Source organism: Schistocerca nitens, chromosome 2, assembly GCF_023898315.1.
Source record: "Schistocerca nitens isolate TAMUIC-IGC-003100 chromosome 2, iqSchNite1.1, whole genome shotgun sequence".
Taxonomy (NCBI): domain Eukaryota; kingdom Metazoa; phylum Arthropoda; class Insecta; order Orthoptera; family Acrididae; genus Schistocerca; species Schistocerca nitens.
In genome coordinates, this window is record NC_064615.1 from 354,661,481 (window position 1) to 354,687,718 (window position 26,238).

At 42.4% G+C, this 26,238-nt stretch overlaps 1 protein-coding gene across 1 annotated transcript in view; it reads left to right on the forward strand.

Annotated features, from left to right (window-relative positions):
• Positions 1–7,569: 7,569 nt before the first annotated feature.
• The window catches only part of LOC126236177 (probable multidrug resistance-associated protein lethal(2)03659), a 298,489-nt gene continuing 279,820 nt past the window's right edge, over positions 7,570–26,238 (forward strand). Inside the window, exon 1 of the mRNA XM_049945273.1 lies at positions 7,570–7,658. The gene's annotated coding sequence lies outside the window, so the exon portion shown is untranslated. The remainder of the gene's footprint in view (positions 7,659–26,238) is intronic.

Here is a 26,238-nt window from a genome sequence, read left to right on the forward strand (position 1 = left end):
TTCGAAAAATACTGGGTGATCAAAAAGTCAGTATAAATTTGAAAACTGAATAAATCACGGAATAATGTAGATAGAGAGGTACAAATTGACACACATGCTTGGAATGACACGGGGTTTTATTAGAACCAAAAAAATACAAAAGTTCAAAAAATGTCCGTCAGATGGCGCTTCTTCTGACCAGAATAGCAATAATGAGCATAACAAAGTAAGACAAAGCAAAGATGATGCTCATTACAGGAAATGCTCAATATGTCCACCATCATTCCTCAACAATAGCTGTAGTCGAGGAATAATGTTGTGAACAGCTCTGTAAAGCATGTCCGGAGTTATGGTGAGGCATTGGCGTCGGATGTTGTCTTTCAGCATACCTAGAGATGTCGGTCGATCACGATACACTTGCGACTTCAGGTAACCCCAAAGCCAATAATTGCACGGACTGAGGTCTGGGGACCTGGGAGTCGAAGCATGACGAAAGTGGCGGCTGAGCACACGATCATCACCAAGCGACGCGCGCAAGAGATCTTTCACGCATCTAGCAATATGGGGTGGCGCGCCATCCTGCATAAACATCGTACGTTCCAGCAGGTGTTTATCAGCCAGGCTGGGGATGATGCGATTCTGTAACATATCGGCGTACCTCTCAGCCGTCACGGTAGCAGTTACAAAACTAGAATCACGCATTTCCTCGAAGAAAAAAGGCCCGATAACGGTAGATGTGGTAAATCCAACCCATACCGTGACTTTCTCGCCGTGCAATGGAGTTTCCACGACAGTTCTAGGATTTTCGGTAGCCGAAATTCTGCAGTTGTGGGCGTTGACAGATCCTCGGAGCGTCAAATGAGCTTCGTCGGTCCACAACACGTTACTGAACCAATCATCATCCAATCGGGATCTTCCGCCATCTTTTGGAACGCCCACACCGCAAATGCCCTCCACTTCACTAAATCGCCAGGAAACAGTTCATGATGCCCATGGATTTTGTACGGATAGCATCGGAGGGCACGCCTCAGTGCCAACCAAACAGTAGTGTATGGAATGCCGGTACGACGTGCGACTGCACGAGCGCTGACTTCCCCGTGCATAGACGAACCCGCTACAGTCTCCATTTCTTCCTGAACTGTCTCAGCAGCATTACGCCTTGTGCTCGGTCGGCCACTACGGGGTGTATCGTCTAAACAACCCGTGGCTTCGAACCTCGAACTCGCCACAGCTGCATTTGTCAACGGACCTTTACCCGTTCGAATCCCCTTCCTATGGCGATAGGATCATAACGCTGAACTAGCACATTCCCCATTCTGATAATACAGCTTCACTAAAAGTGCCTTTTCAGGTAACGTCAACATCCTGCGACTGCTGGCGCATCTGATTCTCTCTCTCATTATAGCTCCTTTTATACACGATTGTCATGCGCAGTCACTGACGTTTTGGTGTACAGCGCCAACTGTCGGACATTTTGTGAACTTTGTTTTTTTGGTTCTAATAAAACACCATGTCATTCCAAGCATGTGTGTCAATTTTTACCTCTCTATCTACATTATTCCGTGGTTTATTAAGTTTCCAAATGTATACTGACTTTTTGGTCACCCGGTATATCGAGGCTGTGGACCTGTGTACAAACAAAAGTATCAGCATAGCAATATAATGTGTGATCTACAGTCAGTTAAAAAAGAACACCATCTTCTTACTGTTGGTTCTATTTCTCATTCGAGCAGAGTCATTGTGTTGTTGCATCTGATTCTGGCTTATATTTTGTCCACCCGAGTATTTCAGGAACCTGTTGCTCTTAGATATGTAGCACCTGTAAAGTGCCCAGATGCAACAACTGTGGATTTTGGTCTCTTCGAGGCAGGAACGCATTTGTCTACACAAAGTGATGGCAACGGTTTGGATTATTGACTGATGTGGCCTTGTAGCACTAACCAAAACGGTCTTTCTGTGCTGGTACTGCGAACGGCTGAAAGCGAGGGGAAACTACAGCCGTAATTTTTCACGAGGGCATGCAACTTTAGTGTATGATTAAATGATGATGGCGTCCTCTTGGGAAAAATATTCCGGAGGTTAAATAGTTCCCCATTCGGATCTCCGGGCGGGGACTACCCAGCAGGACATCGTTATCAGGAGAAAGAAAACTGGCGTTCTACGGATCGGAGCGTGGAATGTCAGATCCCTTAATCGGGCAGGTAGGTTAGAAAATTTAAAAAGGGAAATGGATAGGTTAAAGTTAGATATAGTGGGAATTAGTGAAGTTCGGTGGCAGGTGGAACAAGACTTATGGTCAGGTGGCTACAAACACCACAGTGAATGCATTATTGGGGCCAAGATAGACACAAATCCCACGCCTACAACAGTAGTACAAGTTTACATGCCAACTAGCTCCGCAGATGACGAAGAGATTGATGAAATGTATGATGAGATAAAAGAAATTATTCAGATGGTGAAGGGAAACGAAAATTTAATAGTCATGGGTGACTGGAATTCGGTAGTAGGAAAAGGAAGAGAAGGAAATGTAGTAGGTGAATATGGAATGGGGGGTAAGAAATGAAAGAGGATGCCGCATGGTAGAATTTGGCACAGAGCATAACTTAAACACAGCTAACAATTGGTTCAAGAATCATAAAAGGGGTTGTATACATGGAAGAGGCCTGGAGATACTCGAAGGTTTCAGATAGATTATATAATGGTAAGACAGAGATTTAGGAACCAGGTTTTAAATTGTAAGGCATTTCCAGGGGCAGACGTGGACTCTGACCACAATCTATTGGTTATGAACTGCAGATTGAAACTGAAGAAACTGCAAAAAGATAGGAATTTAAGGAGATGGGATCTGGATAAACTGACAGAACCAGAGGTTGTAGAGAGTTTCAGGGAGAGCATTAGGGGAACGAGTGAGAGAAACGGGCGAAAGAAATACAGTAGAAGAAGAATGGGTAGCTTTGAGGGATGAAACAGTGAAGGCAGCAGAGGATCAAGTAGGCAAAAAGACTAGGGCTAGTAGAAATCCTTGGGTAACAGAAGAGATACTGAATTTAATTGATGAAAGGAGAAAATACAAAAATGCAGTAATTGAAGCAGGCAAAAAGGAATACAAACGTCTCAAAAATGAGATCGACAGGAAGTGTAAAATGGCTAAGCAGGCATGGCTAGAGGACAAATGTAAGGATGTAGAGGCTTATCTCACTAGGGGTAAGATAGATACTGCCTACAGGAAAATTAAAGAGACCTTTGGAGAAAAGAGAACCACTTGTATAAATATCAAGAGCTCAAATGGAAACCCAGTTCTAAGCAAAGAGGGGAATGCAGAAAGGTGGAAGGAGTATATAGAGGATCTATACAAGTGCGATGTACTTGAGAACAATATTATGGAAATGGAAGAGGATGTGGATGAAGATGAAATGGGAGATATGATACTGCAAAAGGAAACAAAAGAAAAATTCGGAGTAGGAATTAAAATTCGTGGAGAGGAAATAAGAACTTTGAGGATCGCCGATGACATTGTAATTCTGTCAGAGACAGCAAAGAACCTGGAAGAGCAGCTGAACGGAATGGACAGAGTCTTGAAAGGAAGATATAAGATGAACATCAACAAAAGAAAAACGAGGATAATGGAATGTAGTCGAATTAAATTGCGGGAATTAGATTAGGAAATGAGCAAATGAGTTTTGCTATTTGGGGAGCAAAATAAGTCATGTTGGTCGAACTGGAGATGACATAAAATGTAGACTGGCAATGGCAAGGAAAGCGTTTCTGAAGAAGAGAAATTTGTTAACATCGACTATAGATTTAAGTGACAGGAAGTCAGTCGTCCCTGAAAGTATTTTTATGGAGTGTGGCCGTGTATGGAAGTGAAACATGGACGATAAATAGTTTGGACAAGAAGAGAATAGAAGCTTTCGAAATGTGGTGCTACAGAAGAATGCTGAAGATTAGATGGGAAGATCACATAACTAATGAGGAGGTATTGAATAGAATTAGGGAGAAATTTGTGGCACACCTTGACTAGAAGAAGGGATCGGTTGGTAGGACGTGTTCTGAGGCATCAAGCGATCACCAGCGTGGAGGGTAAAAACCGTAGAGGGAGACCAAGAGATGAATACACTAAGCAGATTCAGAATGATGTAGGTTGCAGTAGGTACTAGGAGATGAAGAAGCTTCACAGGATAGAGTAGCATGGAGAGCTGCATCAAACCACTCTCTGGACTGAAGACCACAACAACAACAACAACAGATATGTACATATGATAGTCACCTTGACATGGTGTTTCCCTCTATTAGTATTTCATTCCTTCGCTCGTCCAGTGCACGTTTTTGAACGTCGAACTCCGCAGCAAGCGATCCCTTCCTTTTCCCAAGTTGGCCCAATGACCTCGTCTGTGACAACTGCAGTGGGCATGAGATTGTTGAGAGTGGACCTTGGATCAATGGAGACTAGTTGCCTGGTCGGGTGAATCACGTTTCTTTTTATACCAGGTCGATGGTCCTGTCCAGATATGTCATCATCTAGACGAATGGCTGCTCGAAATATAGACTGCCCCAAAAATGTAATCCAGATGGGGCGGTATAATCTTGGCTACCTTGGGATCTGTGGCAGTAATCGAAGGCACCATGGCAATTGTGGACTATGTGAACATTATTGTGGAACACCTGCATTCCTCGTGCTTAATATCCAGACTCCAACGCGCACCTTCCGGCAGGATAACTTTCCACGTTAGAAGACCAGAACCTTGTTACATTGATTTGAACAGTTGATGCCTTGGCCACGAAATTCACCTGATCTGTACCTAACGCAGCACATCTGGGATGGTGTTGGGCGCCAGCTCCATGCATAAATGCCACCGGCATGTAATTTAAGGAAATTGCGTGACTGGTGTGTAGGCATCTGGTGTCACACACCTCAGGAAACTTACCGGTCAATGCAGAATCGCTTCTGTAACGACACAACAAGCAGGTGGTAATGTTTTGGCTCACCAGTGCATTTTCTAAAAAAAAATTAACATATAAAACATATAAGTGTTTTTAAAATTATTGAAATAGGTGGTTGTACATAAACTATACTAAACTCTGTCCGTAAATACCTCGAAAGCCCAACGGTACCAACCAACAACCCTGTCATCCTTAGCCCATATGTATTACTGGATGCAGATGTGGAGAGGCATTTGGTCAGCACACCGCTCTTCCGTGTTTACAAGGTCGGAGCTGCTACTGCTCAGTCAAGCAGCTTCTCAATTTGCCCCGCAAGAGCTGGGGTAAAGTGGTGCTCTGTTGACATGGAGAGGAAGCAGGAAAGATTGTTAGATCTCTGGGTGTATTAAATTGTGGTATGGGCTTCATTGTAATTGGTCTTTGAGAGTGTCTATGTGTAAGGTTTATGGGGTGTCTTGGTACAAGTGTGGGAGAGTATGAGGATTAATATGCTTTGGTGAAGCGATAGGTTGATTGGTGTCTGAGGTTGTGGGAAGTGTAAGAAGTCTACAGTTGTTCAGTGTGGGAGAAGAAAGGTGGAGTTCAAGGGGCTCGAGGATTTGGAGAGAGTGGTTAAATTTTGGTTGAGCAGATATCCAAACGACATTGGCACAAGAGAGGATTGGTTGGACTAAGACTTTGTAGATGTAGAGTATGGTGAAGGGGTTGCAATCACTATGTTTGACAGGTTAGCAGTTTTAGTCCGTTGTGGACATTTTGTTGGCTGGTTACTAGGTACTGTTTCAATGTCAGTTTACTGTCAAGGGCAAGTCCTAGGTACTTTAGTGTTTAGATAAAGTGGTGAGGTACAAGTCATGGAGTTGTGAATGGTTCGTTCAATAACTATTGCCTTAGTCTCGGAATGGTTGATTTTGAGAGCCACTGGTCATACCAGGACGTAGCCTGGAGATGAGCGGGTCGTTGGGGTTTCTGGTGGGTGGGATATAGGACTAGGAAAGTTGTGTCATCAGAGTGCTGGAGGAGGTGGACAGGAGGAGTGGCTTAACATATCAGCAGTTTAGATGGTATACAAGACCGTTTTCAGGACCAATTGCCAGGTATCGCCTGACAATGAATGAGGGATAGAATGAGATATATTTAGAGTAATTCTCGTTTAATGTTCCATCTCAGTTGCACATTTTTAATTATATTACATATTTAAATCACTCTGCATCATCTTCAGATCTATGTAGTTGCATCAGCAACCCGTCTCGTCTACTCAGAACCACATGTCAGAGTGACTGAAACATGTAATGTAATTAAAAACGTACAGTTGAGACGAAACAATAAATGATAATTATCTTAAATTTCAATACAGTTCTACAGTCGCAGGTTCGAATCCTGCCTCGGGCATGGATGTTTGTGATGTCCTTAGGTTAGTTAGGTTTAAGTAGTTCTAAGTCCTAGGGGACTGATGACCTCAGAAGTTAAGTCCCATAGTGCTCAGAGCCATTTGAACCATTTTCCAATACAGTTACTGAATCTCTCAAGATAATTATGCCGGCTAGAGCCTGAATGGCATAGCTTCGAAGCACACCTATAACGGGATGGCGAGATAGAAGATGGGACGAGTAGTGTAGTTTGTGGTCCCACAGGCAGAATGGTTGGATAGAAAGGAAGTAATGAGGCTGGCACAATTGACAGGAAGTGCATGACATGCATGGAGGCTGGAATACCGTACAAGGTCATACGCTTTGTCAAGGTCAAGGGGCACAGAAATGGCAGATTTGTGATAACTGAGTCGGTGAGACCGTAGGTGGTTGAGGTAAAGGAGCTGGCCGTCAGAGGAGAAGTTAGAATGGAAGCTTTTCGGATTGACATTCCGCGGTTCGTATTCGAGTCAGTGCACCGAAGTGCACATGAGGGCCGGCAGGTGTGGCCATGCGGTTCTAGGCGCTTCAGTCTGGAACCGCGTGACCGCTACGGTCGCAGGTTCGAATCCTGCCTCGGGCATGGATGTGTGTGATGTCCTTAGGTTATTTAGGTTTAAGTAGTTCTAAGTTCTAGGGGACTCATGACCACAGATGTTAAGACCCATAGTGCTCAGAGCCATTTGAACCATTTTTGCACATGAGGCTAGCAGGATGAAGCTCAGATTCACGTTGGCTCCTTTTCCATCTCCCTCTCTCTCTCTTTCTCTCATTCTCTATCTATCTCTTTTCCATTATTACAACTTCATTTGGGCACCGAACAACCAATAACCAAGAATTGATCGATACAAGCGTTTCGTAAGGTATCTGTTCCCTAAGTGAATTGCACTTTTTACTATTCTTCCAATAAACCTCAGTCTGACATTTGCCTTCCCTGAGGCTGTATTTGGTCGGTCCGAAGAGACACTCCTAGATACTTTGCGGTTTTGACTAGTCCAGCGACTGTTCGCCGATATTGAAAAGATCGATAATCAATAATTTTGTAAATTTACGCACATTCCGTTACGTTTTATTTTGGTCCCAGTAGTCATTTCCCGTAGCATCTCGGTTTTACTGATGCAGCCGGCACCGGATTATCTCCTTCCGCGCGAAGCTCACGTGGTGGGAGTCGCCAACTTGCGCACGCGCACTAGGGAGCTCGTTGTCCATGTCAAACAAACATAGGCAACGCGACAGCCCACGGCTTAGTAGCGGCTCTGACGTCGCAGTGGCTGCAGAAGCAGAGAGCTGAGTCAGTGTTTGGCGCAAGTGCATCTGTCCTAAACGAAGGTAAGCGTGTAAAACCACAACATTACAATGCTTATCGCGCAATGTTGAGGCGTGCAGAATTCGGCGTGTTGCATCTGTAGCTGAAGATCCGTTCCAAGTTTTTACAGAGGATAAAAAAGTAATTCCGCTTCCAGGTGAACGTGTAACAATATACCACAATCAGTATGATAACTGCTGAAAATAGGAGTTGGTAATTTTTTGTCTGCTGTAATACATTTCACGGTTTCAATTAAGTTTCGTGAAATTTATGGTGGCTTGACTTGGAGCTTGCTGTAATCTAAAGCGTCTTTGTTTTGACTTCAGAGGCCAGGTCATTTAATACGTATCCATAAATCAGCATGTGGTGGTTAGCGAAGGGTATCTAATACCGTTGCAAGTTCCTGTTCTACACACAACTAGAGGGAGGGAAAAGCGACTAGCTATATGCTTCCATATGAGCCCTGAATTCTCTCGTCTTCGCCATCCCTGCGCGAGATGCATGTTTATGGGAACAGGAATGTTCAGCAGTCTGACGGAAATTCCAGTTCTCTAAACTTTTTCAACATCTTTCACAAAAGGAGCATATTCTTCGCTCCAGGGATTCCCATTGCGGCTCACTTAGTACGGTATTTCAGTAAGTGGCGATCCCAAATACTAGAGCAGTACTCAAGAACAGGTCACAAAAGTGTTCTGTACGCGGTCTCCTTTGTGGATGAGCTACACTGACCTCGACTGCTCGCAGTAAACGATAGTCGAACATTTGCCTTCACTACAGCCGACTTCGCGTGCTCCTTCCATTTCATGTCGCTTTACTATGTTCCGCCTAGATATTTAATCGAGGTGAATGTCTCAAGCAGCACACCACTAATGCAGTATTCGAACGTTAGAGTATTGTTTTTTCTACTCATCTGCATTAACTTACATTTTTCCACATCTGAAGCAAGCTTCTATTCGTCACACCAAATAGAAATACTATTCAAGTCACCCTGTGTCCTTCTACAGTCACTTAAACAAGACACTTTTCCGTGGACTACAGCGTCATCGGCAGACATTCACAGACATCCATAAACCTTTGTGTACAAATCTTTACGTTATTCGAATTGCACCATGAACGGCTACAATATTATATTCGACTGATGAAAGAGCGAAATGATCTAGTTGTGTGAGTGTGAAAATCAGTGCAGTTTGAACGATGCTCTTCATAACTGTTCAGAGCGTACGAACGGCAAGTGGTGACCATTATTTTGCTGAAACTGCATTGAAACGTCCCCTTTCAGTAATTTTACTGGACTGTGCTTAACCTGACACACAATATTTTTAGCGCAACGCAATCTGACTTTCAAAAAAATCCCTACAAAAGAATGGCCCTGACTAACATTAACCTATACGTCTCACAAATCACTTACCTCACAAAAATCTTGGTTACTCCCACTACTGCAATACAGCGAGCGCCACTACTGCCAGCTAAATAAAAGATTCAAACTATGGAAGGCACTAACTACTGATAGGGATAGTTAGCAAATGAAAGATATTAATAGAGAACAAAGAATGTATTTACCTTGATATCATCATATATATAGCAGTTCATGACAAATTACAAAACTCCACCACCTCTCTCCCCACATCCACCACTGCTGGCGGCTCACCTCCAACTGCGCAACGCTACGCGCTGTTCACAGCCAGCTGCCTAACACTACAATGGCGAGTATTACAACAATGAAAAGCAGCCACAGACTGCACACAGCACAGCCAGTGATTTTCATACTGAGGTGGCGTTACCAATAAAAAAACCTAAACAGCCTACTTACAGCATGCGTACAGTGTCTTGTGAAAATGTTCTTGGAATTGGCCGTATAACATTCTGTATGTACCCTGACTACGTTCTATACAAACATAAGTTTTCATTTGGCACTACGTTACCTCGCCTTACAATATTATACCAGGAGAAAACAGCAAAATGATTCCTGTAACATCGTGTTTAAAATGTTCATGAGGCTAACCATTACTGGTCCACAAAGTGCTGAATTTCATAACCGAGCTATGGATACAGTCTGCAAAACGCTGTGTGAATAGAGGTAGTAGTAAAGAAGTAATATATTTAAACGTTATGCCTGTTGCAGTTTTCTGCATGGAAAGCGAAGATAGTAGTCTACATCTACAGCCGCATAAATACTCCGCAAGATATTTGACTGAGTGGTGACGTGTACTTCTGGTACCACTAATTGATCCGCCCTTCCCTGTTCCAATCGCGATCGGCGCGTGGGAAGAATGAACGTCTCGATTACCTCCAATTTCTCGAATTTTCTCCTCGTGGTCAATTAGCGAGATGCATGTGGTCCGAAGTAATCTGTTATCCCGTACTCTGGAAATTTCGATAGTAAACCTCTCAGTGATACGCAATGCCTCTCTTATAGCGTCTGCAACTGGAGTTCGTTGAATATCTCTGTAAAGCACTCGCGCCAACTGAACGATCCTACTACGAAATGCGCCGCTCTTCGTTGGATCTTTTCTACAGTTTGAATATAAGTGAAATCGACATACTACAGGGACGGATTCCTGACTGCAGATGGAGGTTCAAATGGTTCAAATGGCTCTGAGCACTATCGGACTTAACATCTGAGGTCATCAGCCCCTAGAACTTAGAACTACTTAAACCTAATTAACCTAAGGACATCACACGCATCCATCCCCTAGGCAGGATTCTAACCTGCGACCGTAGCAGCCGCGTGGTTCCGGACTGAAGCGCCTAGAACCGCTCGACCACAGCGGCCGGCCGGAGATGGAGGAAAAAGGTTCTTAGAAGATGTGTCCGGAAATGAATCGCTGCCACGGTAGATGGCGCTGACGGATGAAAGTTCCTCTGACTATGTGGCGTTCCTTGCGTGTCGCGGGCTGTATAACTGACGCAGAGTAATGCAAAATGGTCCGGTATTCATGACGTGAAGAAGCCGAGATGATGTTTGTGTATTGCCAAGCAGATGGTTGAGAGGTAGCACAGCTATATCAAAACAAGTACCCTCACAGACACGAACCATATCATATAACATTTCAAACCCTTTTTGGGCATTTGTGTGATCATGGCGCCTTTCAGAAATTGCGGGTAGGCGGTTGACTGTGCGTACACTAGATTTGAAGGACCACGTTCAACAGGATACTGAGACGAACCCTAGTACAAACTCCAAGCAAGTAGCCCGCCAACATGGTGTAAGCCAAAGTACGGTTATGTCTATCCTGCATGACAACCACTACTATCCCTATTACCTGCAACGGAGTGCAAGGATTACCAGCAGCGGATTTCCCTGAATGGGAAAGATTTTGTCGACGGTTTTTGCACCAGACCATCAGAATTATAGGATTTCTGTCATCAGTCTTCATTACCGACAAAGCAACCTTTACCTGAACAAGCGTCATCAGTCTGCATAATCGTCATCTGTGGGCTATAGGCACGGCATTTAGTCAGAGGAACTCTCACTCGTCAGCGCTATCTACCGTGACAACGATGCATTTCCAAACACATACTCATAGGACCTTTTTTCCTCCATTTCCAGTCGGGAATCCGTCCGCGCAGTTTTTCGGGTTTGTTGATATTCTCCCTGCATATCTTCTATCAGTCCTACCTGGTAAGGGTCCCAGATTAACGAACAGTACTCAATAATAGGTCAAACAAGCGACTTAACAATCCACTTTCTTCGTGGCTGAATTACATTTCCTTAAGATTTTTCTTATGGATCTTTCCCTACTATTTGTTTTATGTGGTCATTCCACTTAAGATCGCTCTGGATAGTTACTTCTAGGTATTTTACGTAGATATATGATCAATACTGTAGTTGCACAGTAGTGGATTTCTTTTCCTGTGTATGCGCAATATGTTGCGTTTATTTGCGTTCAGGATCAACTGCCACAGCCTGCACCATTCATCAACCCTCCGCAGGTCATTCTGCAAATCTCTACTGCCTTCTGGCGTTGCTACTTTCTCATAGATGGCCGCATGATCTTCGAACAGTCTTAAATAGCTTCGGACTATTTCTACTAGATCATTTGCATATATTGTAAACAGCCACACTTCCTCCGGATACTCATGAAATAACCTTCACATGTGTATATTTCGTTCCCTTAAGAGAGACTTATTGAGTTCTGTCCGCAAGGAAGTCTTGAATCCAGTTGCAAATCTGTAACGATACTCGGTAAGCTCAATCTTTTTACGGAACGGCACCGCGGAAAAGTGTCAAATGTCTTTCGATGTCAAGGAACATGGGATCAACTTGAGCGTCGTAGTTAACAGCGGTATGGATTTCATAGAAGAAAAGAGCGAACTGTGTTTGCGTAATCCGTGTTGATTTTTACAGAGTACATTCTTGTTCCCCAGATACGTCATAATTCTTGAGCACAAAACGCGTTCCATAGTTGTTATAATAGATCGACGTCAATAATTATGTGCATCTGTCCTATGACCCTTCTTGAAAACGGGAATGACCTGTGCTTTTTTCCAGTCGCTAGGCACCCTTCGTTGCTCGAGCGAACAACGATAAACTGCTGCTAAAAGGGGAGCAAGTACTTTCGCATAATCTTTGTAGAATCGTACAGGTATCTCATCCGCGTTTGTAGTTGCTTTTCTACTCCGCGATCGGTTATCTCGATCGGTTCCGACGTTCGCACAGTGATTGAAAGGAGGGACCGTATTACGACCTTCCGCAATGGAACAACTTCGGTAGACCGAATTCAGTATTTCAGCATTCTCTCCGTTATCTTCCGTTTCGCAGCCAGTATGGTCACTGAATGACTGAATAGATGCTTTCGATCCGCTTACTGATTTTAGGTAAGAGCAAAACTTTTTAGTGTTTTTACTCAGCTCAGTTGACGAAATTTTGCTTTGCAAGTCATTACACGCTTCTCTCATTGCTCTCCTTACGCTCACTTTCGCTTCGTTCAGCTTTCGTTTGTCAGCTAGGGTTTGACTTCTCTTGAATCTGTGAAGAAGCTCTCTTTGTTTACGCAGCAGTCTCTAACACAACAGTTCAACCACGGGGAGGTCTTTTCGACCCGTTGAGACTTTGCTCGGGAGATCCTGTCTAAGGCATACTGAATGAAGCTTTTGAATTTTTTCCATTTGCGCTATATACTTTCGTCTTCAGTACCGAATATTTGATGTTGATTCCTCAGATACTCTGCCATTAGTATCCTGTCACTCTTCCTACCTGTCACTCTTCCTACCTGTCACTCTTCCTACGCAAAAATATTTTTCTACGTTTCTCATCATTCCTTGTAACATCCGTAGTCATAGTTGCTATCACAGCCTTATGATCACTGATACCTACCTCTACGTTAACTGATTTGTAAGTTCAGTTCTGTTTGTTCAAATGGCCCTAAACACTATGGAACTTAACATCTGAGGTCATCAGTCCCCTAGACTTAGAACTACTTAAACCCAACTAACCTAAGGACATCACACACATCCATACCCGAGGCGGGATTCGATCCTGCGACCGTAGCAGCGGCGCGGTTCCGGACTGAAGCGCCTAGAACCGCTCGGTCACATCGGCCGGCGTCCTTTTCTAGGAGGTCTAAGACGTTACCTTCACGAGTTCGTTCTCTCATTACATGCTCGCAGTAATTCAAATAATGTCAATTCCTTCTGCCGATTTCACGCGATTCTTTGCAACAACCTTCTGCAATGACCGATAGTCCCTCTTCGTCAGTACTAGAGGTCCGTCTGGTCTTGGTTTAGCTGTAGTTCTTCCTTCACGTTTCCGCGTCACAATCACTTCTCCAACAGTCGAGTTGGACAGCTTTACAATGGTTGAAATGTCCTCGATGGATTTGTTACTCACGTGGCATCCAGTGGCTAGTCCACATTCGAAGATACAGAGCTCTCCTGCTGTTACTGCTTCTCCGCCTCCTCCTGTACTGGCGGGTCCGCCTTTCGTGATATCTGGTTACTTAGAGGTGTCCGGACACGTTTGATTAGATGGTGTACGAATTGGACGCCTCCTCTAACCAGCATCAGCTCAGATTCGGGGTATGCCCTTGACTAGTACTACTGGAAGAGCGGATATTGCATAGAAAGGTTAATTAAAAGCATATAGTTTTGCATCTTGATATTTTTCATATTGACTAATACTAGTTTTAGGGCGTGTTTAGAGTAACGGATGCAATTACTATAGCTTCAGTGTATCAGCTCGGTGGGAAGATGGCCGAAAGGTATACGGCCGAAATATTAGCTCATGAAATGAAGTTTCTCTCGCTACATGCCTGAAAATTGATGGATGGAAATATAGAGTGTTTGCTGGTTTAGTTATTATCTCCACAACGGAATGTACGCTGTGTTAAAACTTCTTGATCGTAATTTGCCAGTCTAAGGGAAGCGTCCGAGCTGGAATTTGGAATCAGGCTCCCATTTTTTACCGTCTGGCTGCATCAGTAAAGCGTTCACTCCACTCCACTCCACGGTCCCACACTGTTAAGACTATAGCGATTCTACCACGCGAAAAATTGGGCTATGAATAAACAAGTGTATCAGTTATCACAACTTATTGCACCAGAACTGCCATAAAAATATACACTTTCGCCACAAGAGAATTGATACTATACCCTAAAAAAAAGAACTTGCTGATGTGGGTGCATAAATTTCTGCAAAATTTTGTTACATCAATTCAAGGGGAAACTGTACTTGATATCATTTGTGATAACTTAATCCGTTCGGGATAAATGTATCTGCACTTTCGGAAAACTGTATATATACTCTGCGATTCAGCATACATCTGACAGCTCGCGAGTCGTTCAGAGTGTCAATTTACTGTATCTGCTCTCCACTTCACAGTTCCACGCCTGCCTCAAGCACAGCAAATAATGGCACGTCACTGCTTTGCCGCAGGTCGTTCTTTTTGCAGCTAACGGGACTTTCGAGCAGGCATCCAGATTGCTCGGTCACTTTACGCTCTCGCGATAGGCTTGTAGCTAGCGGCTTCAAATCCCAGCCGTGAAAGACCTGTTGTCATGGTTGAAATTGAGGCAGAAAGACAAGGAAATCGCCAACGCGCTATTTCCTATCTCCGCATTGTGTCCTGGATTAAATTTTAACTCATTCTACAGCCTCTTACGAAAAAAGAATATGGGAAACTGCTGAAGGTGATTTATTCGCTGGAGAGGGACATCGTAAAGGGTGTCTCGCAAAAACAGATTTTCCTTTTAACCATTATCAACAACATAAATTTATTCCTGGGCTCTCACACATCCATATGCAATGAGCGGAATTGTCATACTTCACGAAGGAATAGTGTTAATGAATCCCAGTTTCAAAAATCGTTCTAAAGCACTGGAGGTGAACCACACATCAAAGTCGCCCATTAAGTAAAAAAATAAATTTCTATGATCGGGCACAATGTTGGCCACGATGTTGACCAGAAGCCATGTCATCCTCTGCCTTATAATGTGATTAGGATGCAGTATGGAAGGGTGGAGAGGTGGACTGATAAGGTAAGGAATAAGGAGGTTCTCCGCAGAATAGGTGCGAAAAAGAATGTACGGGAAACATTGACAAGAAGGGGCAGGATGGTTGGACATCAGTTAAAACATCAGGGAATAACTTCCGTGGTACTAGAGGGAATTGTAGAGGGTAAAATTTATACAGGAAGACAGAGATTGGAATACATCTAGCAAATAATTGAGGACGTAGGTTGCAAGTGCTACTCTGAGATAGGAAGGGGGTCAGTACACTGCTCTCCCAGTGGTTGGCACCTTTTGAGACCTATGAGACGCTCCTTCTCGTTCATGTAGCTCCTCAGTTGGCCTCGTGTGACTGAGTATATCCCGTTCCTACGCTCCTACCAACAAAAAAATCACCGGTCCTCCATCAGCACACGTCATTTGATCTCCTCTGCGGGATAAAGGCAATCCTTTGTTGTTTTAATACATATTGCTCCTATGTGTTTTCTTGCGTCTTCTACTCACCGTCCGTTACCTCGTCGTCTCGATGTAAATCTTTATTAGTTCCGCAATAAGTCTATGGGCGGTGATTGATGGCCTGTCCGCAAATAAAGTTCTTCAATGTTCGTCAGAAACGAGCTTGTAAGGGTATCATTATTGATAAAATAATAAAAATATCGACATCAGCAGTTCATTTTCTTGTAATATCGTTGGCGTCCTTGAAAGTCAGGTAGCACTGCCTTCGTGATAAATACAGGTCTTCGTGCAAAATTGGCTGGAACACTAACAACTGTTTCAGTGGGTCAGAGAATCGTGCAGGTGAGTGTGTGTTTCGCGTTCTTTTTCATTGGTGCTATGCATAGAAACAGTCTGTCCCTAACTGAAATATCGATTATTGTAAAGGGGATTATGTGCCAGTGGTTTTTTCCTTCTACTGAAAGAAACAGGAAGATCTGGATTTAAAAAATCCGGTGGAAGATCTGGTAGTTACAAAGAAGACAGAATTCGCAGCCTGCATTTTCCTGAAGATGCAGTTATGTGGAAAATCTGGGCAAATAGACCTTATGCTAATTAATTATTAACAGACTGCAAAATATTTTATGGATTACAACAAACATGGATATTGGTAATGAAGAAAGGCGTATTCTTTTTTAGGTTCTATAGTAGTAGTCCCTCGTAAAAAGTTGGATTTGTAAAGTGGTGCTGTTCCATGGTTATTACCAAATTCACCTAAGTATTTGTCTCTCCTTATGTTCCACACACTCAGAAGTCCGAAGAAAAGTTCACTGAAAACGTGAAATATGTAGATTGACTCTCAGAAAACAACATTTACAGTTTAGATGATATTAGAAAAATCAAGGCGGATTTAACCATTGGCTAATTACAAAGCACAATGATCATTTACCCTGTATGATATTATAATTTAACGAATGTCTTTCTATTAGAAAAGTGTTGAGCTTGAACAATAATTTTGAAACTTCCATACAGGGTGATTCAAAAGAAAGAAATGATTTGAGTTGTCTATTACAGACAAACTGTTACAGATAGAAACACATTGCGAATGTCGCTTGGTAAATTCAAAGTTTTATGTTCAAACACACACTGTAACATACACTCAACATGAGCACTACGCGTTGCTCGAGAAACATCGAAACAATAGTCCACTTTATTCCACACACGAAACAACAGGTCCCTGTTTACTGAAACGACAGCTTTAATAATTGCATTTCTCAGACCTATAATAGCAGCTGCCATACGTGGGACAAATACTGACTTATATGTACCCACAGAGAAAGAAATGGCAAGGTGTGGGGTTAGGTGATCTGAGAAGCGAAAAGCAATGAACGTCCACCTCTTCCAGTCCAACGCTGTGTATGTTGTTAAGATACCGCCGCAGCTCAATGTGAAAGTGAAGCGGGGCGCTGTTATTCATAGAAATGAAATCATTGGAATCTTCGTGAAATTGAGGAAACAAGAATTTTGCGTCATGACATTCCTGTACAAGTTTCCTCCCCAAAAAAAGGTCCATAAACTTTGTGAACAGACCCAGAACACGCCACACCGTCGTTTGAGGACGTTGAAGTTCGTGCCCTACCCGTCTCGTGGATTTCCGAGGGCTCCGAGCGAACGCATCTCGGATACGCTTTACATTTTCACCAAACGTGCATGGCCAACCAGTGCTCTTATCTTTGCAATACAACCAACTTCCAAAAACTTTTTTTGTGACAGTCGTAAACCTACTTGTGCAGAGGCAGCTTCTCGCTGAATCGATGGCGGAACGCAAGTTGCACTTTAACAGTGGATTGACGTCGCGAAAATTACAACACACAAAATGATTTCTCTTATGATGTAGTCGCCATGTTGCTACAAAGAACAGCGCAGCTGCATCAAAACTTTAAACCTTCCTCTACCTAGTGACATAAGAATGTTTTTCCATATTTTATAGTTTGTAATAAACAACTGAAATCTGTTTTTCTTTTTAAATCACCCTGTAGTGTAATATAATCTAAATATAGAAGCTAGTAGGTTTCATAGGATTTTAGGATTACAACTTCTATCCAATACACATGCTAAATTGAAAAATTTATTAATCACTATTAAAAATATTGTGGGCAGAGAAATTAGCTTAAGAAAAATGTATGTAGATTTCAGAATTACTAACTGAATGCATAGAAAAATGTGAAGATGATGACGATACAATATGATATCTTAAGTTCATAAATGCACAGCTGAGGATTTCCTCAGTATTGTTTCTCACTGCTTACAGTATTATCTTTTCGTTCCCAGAAATAAATTTTTGCAAGAGTTGAAAATTACTGTTTTGCCACATTCACACCGTTTGAAAAAGTTTAATTTCTCCAGTATTAACATTGGAATAAACGAATCGCTTAAAAAGTGTTCGTAAACTATGCTTGAACACCTTGAACCATATGAAAATTTGGTGTGCTGTTGACTGGATGCAATTTCTGTGAAACCAAAAGTTACATACAAAGGTAAGAGATTGGTAGGGATGGCCAGTAATTTGATGGATATGAAGCAGCTTCTACTGTCTAGAAATTCATAATTAAATCAATTCCGTCTAATAACAAGGATATAGTGGTATTAGCTCCTGCAAAAACTTAGATGGTGAATTTTTACTCTGACAACAGTGATTATCCTAAGAATACATCACGAAATTTGTTGTAATGTTGTATATATCGTTACTGATAATAGTAACATCAATGTCACGCTATATAAAATATTATGCAGTGATACAACAACTCATGCTTACATTGCTCATCCATGTGACAGCAGTAAAAATTTTTTCCACTTTTTGATTTAGTGCTCTTACTCAAAAATCTTAGAAGTAAGTGAATGAGAAGAATGATACATTCGTTATCCCTCTATGTTTGATGTAAACAACATAAAACATTGTAGTTTCAAGCACACCTGACAAATAAATGAAAACAAAAACTTAACATAGTAAAGCTTGCTCCTGGCCTTTCATACAGGGTTTGTTATCCAAATACTGTACAGAGGAATAATGTTAGTCTTGTTGTGCATCTGTCTGACGAGAACACATCATTTAGATCATCAAAATTGATAGGGATTGATGTTGATCGCATTAAAGAGTGATTAGCAGTCATAAGAAACTGGTAGGTGACAATCTTAAGGATCCTAAAAAAGAGGGTTCGTTTAAGGCAAATAAGCTCATCCCATTAGGATGAATCAAGAAAACCTCAAGTGTTTGCTACTTGGTTGCAAAATTGGGATGTTATGATTGTAATCGTTTAGCCCAAGAACTGTGGGAAATTCAGCATAGAAACATTTTCAGCTTTATTACACACCATTGAGACATTAGTGAAGGTGCATGAATATCTGCTCAGTGACTTAGGACTGCTTAGTGTAATGTTAGGGACATTGTGTACAGATTATTTAGAACAGATGTTTGTAAAAAAAATATAGAAGAATGAGTGATCATAATTACAGCGTTTGAATTCAGGTTGAATGTACCTAACAATATTCACGATATTAATGCTTCCTCTTTGCAGAATGTAAATGTTGAACTATTCCTTCCTGAAGTTGTAGCAGAAGCAGCAGAAATGTATATAGAGTGCTGTGATTTAGACTTTATTATATTTATTGCTGGTTATGGTAGCTTTAAGGATTGTAATAGATTAACGTGTGTGACACTTAAAAACCTTTTATGTCCAATACAGCTCTTATCTTTCGATTGCCAGCAGAAGTTAGCTACCTTAGCATTTTCAATCACGGATTTCTAAAATACCACTCTCCATTCTTAATAGCTGAAATTGAAATCTGTAGCTACCAAATATTTCAGGTTCTTGTTCCTCACAAATTTGGGACAATGCTTGTAAAACGTGCTAACCGCAAGAGATTTAATTTTAGATATGTTGGAATGAAAGTACTTTCAAATATCCTATGAATGCTATAGATCTGTAATGTAAATTTCTGGCAATAGTATAGACATTTGGGTGAATGTGCTACTAAATAAACTATTAGGATCAAAGCCAATTCTCGTATTGAAGAAATAGCTCACAAACCCACAAAAGCGTTCAGTATGAAACTGCTGCAAAAAGGCCTAGGGGAGCCCCCATATACAATGCTGGCACTGTAGTGATGTAGGACAGTCAAAAACTTAAGCATTATATTGTTCTATTTCAGTACTAGAATGGCAGGTAAAATACTAACAACACAAAATTGCAGTGTTTCCAGAAAGATACTGCGTGTTTGACTTGTTCGTCTTTAACCTGATACCCTAGAGGCGTTAACTACTGTTCTATGAATTGTATACCATATTTTGTCGTACGGTATGCATTTTACCATTTATTTTTAATGTATGTATCCGTCTATGCAATATTAAATAGTATACTAACACGGAAGCTAATTACGAAATAATTTAATGTAATATGCATGTATCTTATGTACGACAAACAGAGCGCGATATAATGTCTGTCATTGCACGTTTATGTTGTTAATTTCCAATGTAAATCATTTAACAAATGGCTCTGAGCACTATGGACTTAATTTCTGAGGTCATCAGTCCCCTAGAACTTAGAACTACTTAAACCTAACTAACCTAAAGACATCACACACATCCATGCCCGAGGTAGTATTCGAACCTGCGACCGTAGCGGTCGCGCGGTTCCAGACTGTAGCGCCTAGAACCGCTCGGCCACAATGGCCGGTAAATCATTTAACAGTATTTTGAAATATTGTGAATGGAAAACCATGTTACTCGTGTTTAATTTTAGGTCGAGAAAAGAGTCGCACTTGTCGAATTTGACTAACGGCTGAGTACGATTCCGCCACCTCACTGCCGACTCAGAGCGCGACGTCATCAAAGCCGTCTATGGGCTTGAGTTCACGAAGACAGAGCAGGAAGCTACAGCGCTGGGGAAGCCCCCGGAGACTGCGCGCGTTTTTGCAGCGTGAAGCCCACTTTACACCGAAGCGAACACAAGCGACAACGTGTTCGCAAAAACAATGCATTTGCTAGTGCGCATCACTTGACTGTACTCGTATACCTGTGAATAAGCATTTGCAATGGAGCGAACGGAAAAGAACGCCAGGAACGAACATCAAAGCATAGACCGTGCAATGTTTTTTTTTTTTTTTTTCCATTAGCAATGTCACGGTAAAGTACTTAACTTATATTCCGTACAGCCCATTATAGCCACCATGAAGAACAAAAATGTACAACTTGCCATTGGAAAGGAAGAATTTAGGTGTCTCAATTTGTAAGTAAACGCGATATGCTTAGAGGTAGCGCGCTTAGCACTGGATTGCAGCTCCAGCTTTCCTTGTCATTAATCCAAAACCCAGCACACATGTCGGTTGACGCTATTCGCTGGCTTCTCTTTACAACTGGGAAGGAAATTTAAAGGAAGAATGCAGACGACCAACGGGACCTGATCGCAGGCTGGCATTTACACTCTGATTATTAGCAACTGGAGATATTTACGTCAGTGATTGTTTCGCATTTCGATAGTTGCTTTATATCAGACAGTTTGTGATGTCAGCAGTGACATATGCGAAGCGCTTCAAGGATGTTATTGAAGAACTTTTAAGGAATATAACGTCAATAAAATATGATTAATGAAACGTGAAATATACATACGGCCTGTCTAATTTGTTAGAGGGCAGATGCCATAATGTCGGGTAAACTATTTTTTATATGAATGCGTAGTGTCTGTTCTTTCGGACATAACGTAAGGACCAGACACCACACAGATTCCGCAGCTGTTATACATTATATGTAAACTGAAGGTGGAGAAGGGAAGAAAGGAAAGGAAAGGAAAGGAAAGGAAAGAAAAGGAAAGGAAAGGAAAGGAAAGGAAAGGGAGGAGATCACTGCTGTCAGCAGGGGAGACGAGTGAAAATGTGTACCGGGTTCGAATCCTGGCCCTGTACACATTTTCACTCTCCGCTGATTCCGCGTAATGTCCCGTTGCAGCTGACAGCAGTGAGCCCCTCCCCTCCTTTCCTTTTTTCCCTTTTCCACCTTCAATTTAGATGTAAACTATTTTTATTTATCATCAAAACCTGTACCATAACAGTTATACAACTCCCAATTATATACGGTGAACGTAAGCGACGAGAATGATCGTATGTAAAGTACACAAGCGGCAAGACGCAGCCAATACCTTCGCTGCGCAGTGCCGATGGTACTGTTACCGACGACTGTGCCGCTAAAGCGGAGTTGTTGAACGCAGTTTTCCGAAATTCCTTCACCAGGGAAGACGAATGGAATATTACAGAATTTGAAACACGAACAGCTGCTAGCATGAGTTTCTTAGAAGTAGATACCTTAGGGGTTGCGAAGCAACTCAAATCGCTTGATACGGGCAAGTCTTCAGGTCCAGATTGTATACCGATTAGGTTCCTTTCAGATTACGCTGATACAATAGCTCCCTACTTAGCAATCATATACAACCTCTCGCTCACCGATAGATCTGTACCTACAGATTGGAAAATTGCGCAGGTCGCACCAGTGTTTAAGAAGGGTAGTAGGAGTAAAATCCATCGAACAACAGACCTATGTCATTGACGTCGGTTTGCAGTAGGGTTTTGGAGCATATACGATATTCAAACATTATGAATCACCTCGAAGGGAACGATCTATTGATACGTAATCAGCATGGTTTCAGAAAACATCGTTCTTGTGCAACGCAGCTAGCTCTTTATCCGCACGAAGTAATGGCCGCTATCGACAGGGGATCTCAAGTTGATTCCGTATTTCTAGATTTCCGGAAAGCTTTTGACACCGTTCCTCACAAGCGACTTCTAATCAAGCTGCGGGCCTACGGGGCATCGTCTCAGTTGTGTGACTGGATTCGTGATTTCCTGTCAGAAATGTCGCAGTTCGTAGTAATAGACGGCAAATCATCGAGTAAAACTGAAGTGATATCAGGTGTTCCCCAGGGAAGCGTCCTGGGACCTCTGCTGTTCCTGATCTATATAAATGATCTGGGTGACAATCTGAGCAGTTCTCTTAGGTTGTTCGCAGATGATGCTGTAATTTACCGTCTAGTAAGGTCATCCGAATACCAGTATCAGTTGCAAAGCGATTTAGAAAAGACTGCAGGTGGCAGTTGACGCTAAATAACGAAAAGTGTGAGGTGATCCACATGAGTTCCAAAAGAAATCCGTTGGAATTCGATTACTCGATAAATAGTAAAATTCTCAAGGCTGTCAATTCAACTAAGTACCTGGGTGTTAAAATTACGAACAACTTCAGTTGGAAAGACCACATAGATAATATTGTAGGGAAGGCGAGCCAAAGATTGCGTTTCATTGGCAGGACACTTAGAAGATGCAACAAGTCCACTAAAGAGACAGCTTACACTACACTCGTTTCCGAATGCTAAAATATTTTGTTGAGCCCAACCTACATAGGTAGGAATGATCATCAAAATAAAATAAGAGAAATCAGAGCTCGAACAGAAAGGTTCAGGTGTTCGTTTTTCCCGCGCGCTGTTCGAGAGTGGAATGGTAGAGAGATAGTATGATTGTAGTTCGATGAATCCTCTGCCAAGCACTTAAATGTGAATTGCAGAGTAATCATGTAGATGTAGATGTAGATCGGGTCTTACATATTTTCTTAACAGCATAATGCGAGGATGTGCTGAAAGATAATTCCTCCGAATTATTTATGTGAAAACTCTTAAAGGTTTTTCAATAAAACAAAAGTTATTAACATTCTACGTCTTTATTCTTCATGTCTACATATTTGCAGCCCTCTGGCGATAGAGGGCTCCGAGAAGCAGCGTGTAACATGGCAGTGCGTAACATAACTATGTCGGTGTACGAGAAACAGCGTGCTGTAATCGAGTTTCGAATTCGTCTACTCATGGAGAACCCTCTCCTTCAGCCGGCAGCATCAGATTACGCACGAGCGCTGAAACATCTACCACAATCCGATCAATCTCCATATAGTCCCGCCCTGCTTCCATACGATTTTCATCTGTTACTGAAATTTAAAGAACACCTTTGAGGAATTCGGATAGCGATGAAGCGGTGCAAGCAGAGGTGAGGTTGTTGCTTCGTCAACAAAGTCAAACATTCTATAGTGACGGTATCAACAAACTGGTCTCTGTTGTTAGAAAAGTGTTCGTCGCCACGGTGACTATGCTAAAAAATATGTACAGCGCTCTGGTCGCGCTCCTGATGGTTGTGGTCGCGGAGGGAGAGGAAAATGAAGGCTGTAGTCGGAAATCGCCAATGCAGAGCAGTCGCTTTGTCAGACGCCAGGCAGTCTGTTGTCAGTACTGTTTGCTTTAAATAAAATTTGTTCTGTGTTGGGAGTGTAATGGAGAAAAAAAGCCATTGCACAATTAGGATCTTCAGAAACGTTGGAACGTCATTACAGTATCAGCCACAAACACAATGATGCATTTGTGTTCTTATGAACGACAATGAATTCTGGCTGAACTCAAGGTGGCCATTAGGGTAAAAAACTGAATTAATGGTAAACAGACTAGTGATAAAATATTTCACAGTTAACATCAATTATTTGAATTCATTAAGCGACTTAATGCAAGGGGAGAATCATTAGGCAATAGATGTGGTGGACAAGATTGATGCTATCAGACAAAAATTGATCCTGTCGAAAAATTGGGATCATAACATGGAACATTTCCCTGAACTCAAGGGAGACATTTATGGAGCAGACGTGATTGGCTACGTTTCCGTAAGTCAAGCATTCCATCATAAGTTCTCATAGAAATTCCAAGACACTGCACGACTGAAGACTGATTTCTCTTTATTTGCCAGGCCGTTCTCGCTGTTGGCTGCTGATGTTTCTTATTAGTTCCAACTTGAGCTGAAAGGCTTACTTTGTAGCAACCGTTTCAACGACATGTTAGACCAACCCAGGAATTTACAATACTTTGATGAAGTGCCATGCCAAGAACAAAAATTGTCCACTGCACAGACGAGCCACTAAAGTTTTTCCAATGTTATGTTCAACACGTGTGCGTGATCATTTTCTCTTATATTATGCAACTGACAAAGTCCCGCCAACCTTGGCGTTTAACAGATTTTAATTTGTCAAACTTTATGTGATTGATTATCACAGACCACAGTTCCAGATACATTACGCATTGTAAACTCGATATGTGCATAAATTTATAAACATCACAACTCAATGTTAAATGTCGATATGTGAAGCTTTTCGTAGTTCTGCTCACCTTTTAAGCACTGCCAAATGTATTTATTTAAGTAATAAAAGTTATACACTACTGGCCATTAAAATTGCTTCACCACGAAGATGACGTGCTACATACGCGAAATTTAACCGACAGGAAGAAGATGCTGTGATATGCAAATGATTAGCTTTTCAGAGCATTTACACAAGGTTGGCGCCGGTGGCGGCACCTACAACGTGCTGACATGAGGAAAGTTTCCAACCGATTTCTCATGCCTCGTGTAAGGAGGAGAAATGCGTACCATCACGTTTCCGACTTTGATAAAGGTCGGATTGTAGCCTATTGCGATTGCGGTTTATCGTATCGCGACATTGCTGCTCGCGTTGGTTGTGATCCAATGACTGTTAGCAGAATATGGAATCGGTGGATTCAGGAGGGTAATACGGAACGCCGTGCTGGATCCCAACGGCCTCGTATCACTAGCAGTCGAGGTGACACAACAACCATCTGCACGAACAGTTCGACAACGTTTGCAGCAGCATGGACTATTAGCATCACAGACAGGAGCGCCTGCGATGGGGTACTCAACGACGAACCTGGGTGCACGAATGCCAGAACGTCATTTTTTCGGATGAATCCAGGTTCTGCTTACAGCATCATGATGGTCGCATCCGTGTTTGGCGACATCGCGGTGAACGCACATTGGAAGCATGTATTCGAAATCGGCATACTGGCGTATCAGCCGGCGTGATGGTATGGGGTGCCATTGGTTACAAGCCTCGGTCACCTCTTATTCACATTGACGACACTTTGAACAGTGGACGTTACATTTCGGATGTGTTACGACCCGTGGCTCTACCCTTCATTCGATCCCTGCTAATCCTTACATTTCAGCAGGATAATGCACGACCGCATGTTGCAGGTCCTGTACGGGCCATTCTGGATACAGAAAATGTTCGACTGCTGCCCTGGCCAGCATATTTTCGAGATCTCTCACCAATTGAAAACGTCTGGTCAATGGTGGCCGAGCAACTGGCTCGTCACAATACGCCAGTCACTACTCTTGATGAACTGTGGTATCGTGTTGAAGCTGCATGAGCAGCTGTACCTGTACACGCCATCCAAGCCCTGTTTGACTCAATGCCCAAGCGTTATTACGGCCAGAGGTGGTTGTTGTGGGTACTGATTTCTCAGGATCTATGCACCCAAATTGCGTGAAAATGTAATCACATGTCAGTTCTAGTATAATATATTTGTCCAATTTTCCAGATCTCTCACCAATTGAAAACGTCTGGTCAATGGTGGCCGAGCAACTGGCTCGTCACAATATGCCAGTCACTACTCTTGATGAACTGTGGTATCGTGTTGAAGCCGCATGGACAGCTGTACCTGTACACGCCATCCAAGCTCTGTTTGACTCAATGCCCAGGCGTTATTACGGCCAGAGGTGGTTGTTGTGGGTACTGATTTCTCAGGATCTATGCACCCAAATTGCGTGAAAATGTAATCACATGTCAGTTCTAGTATAA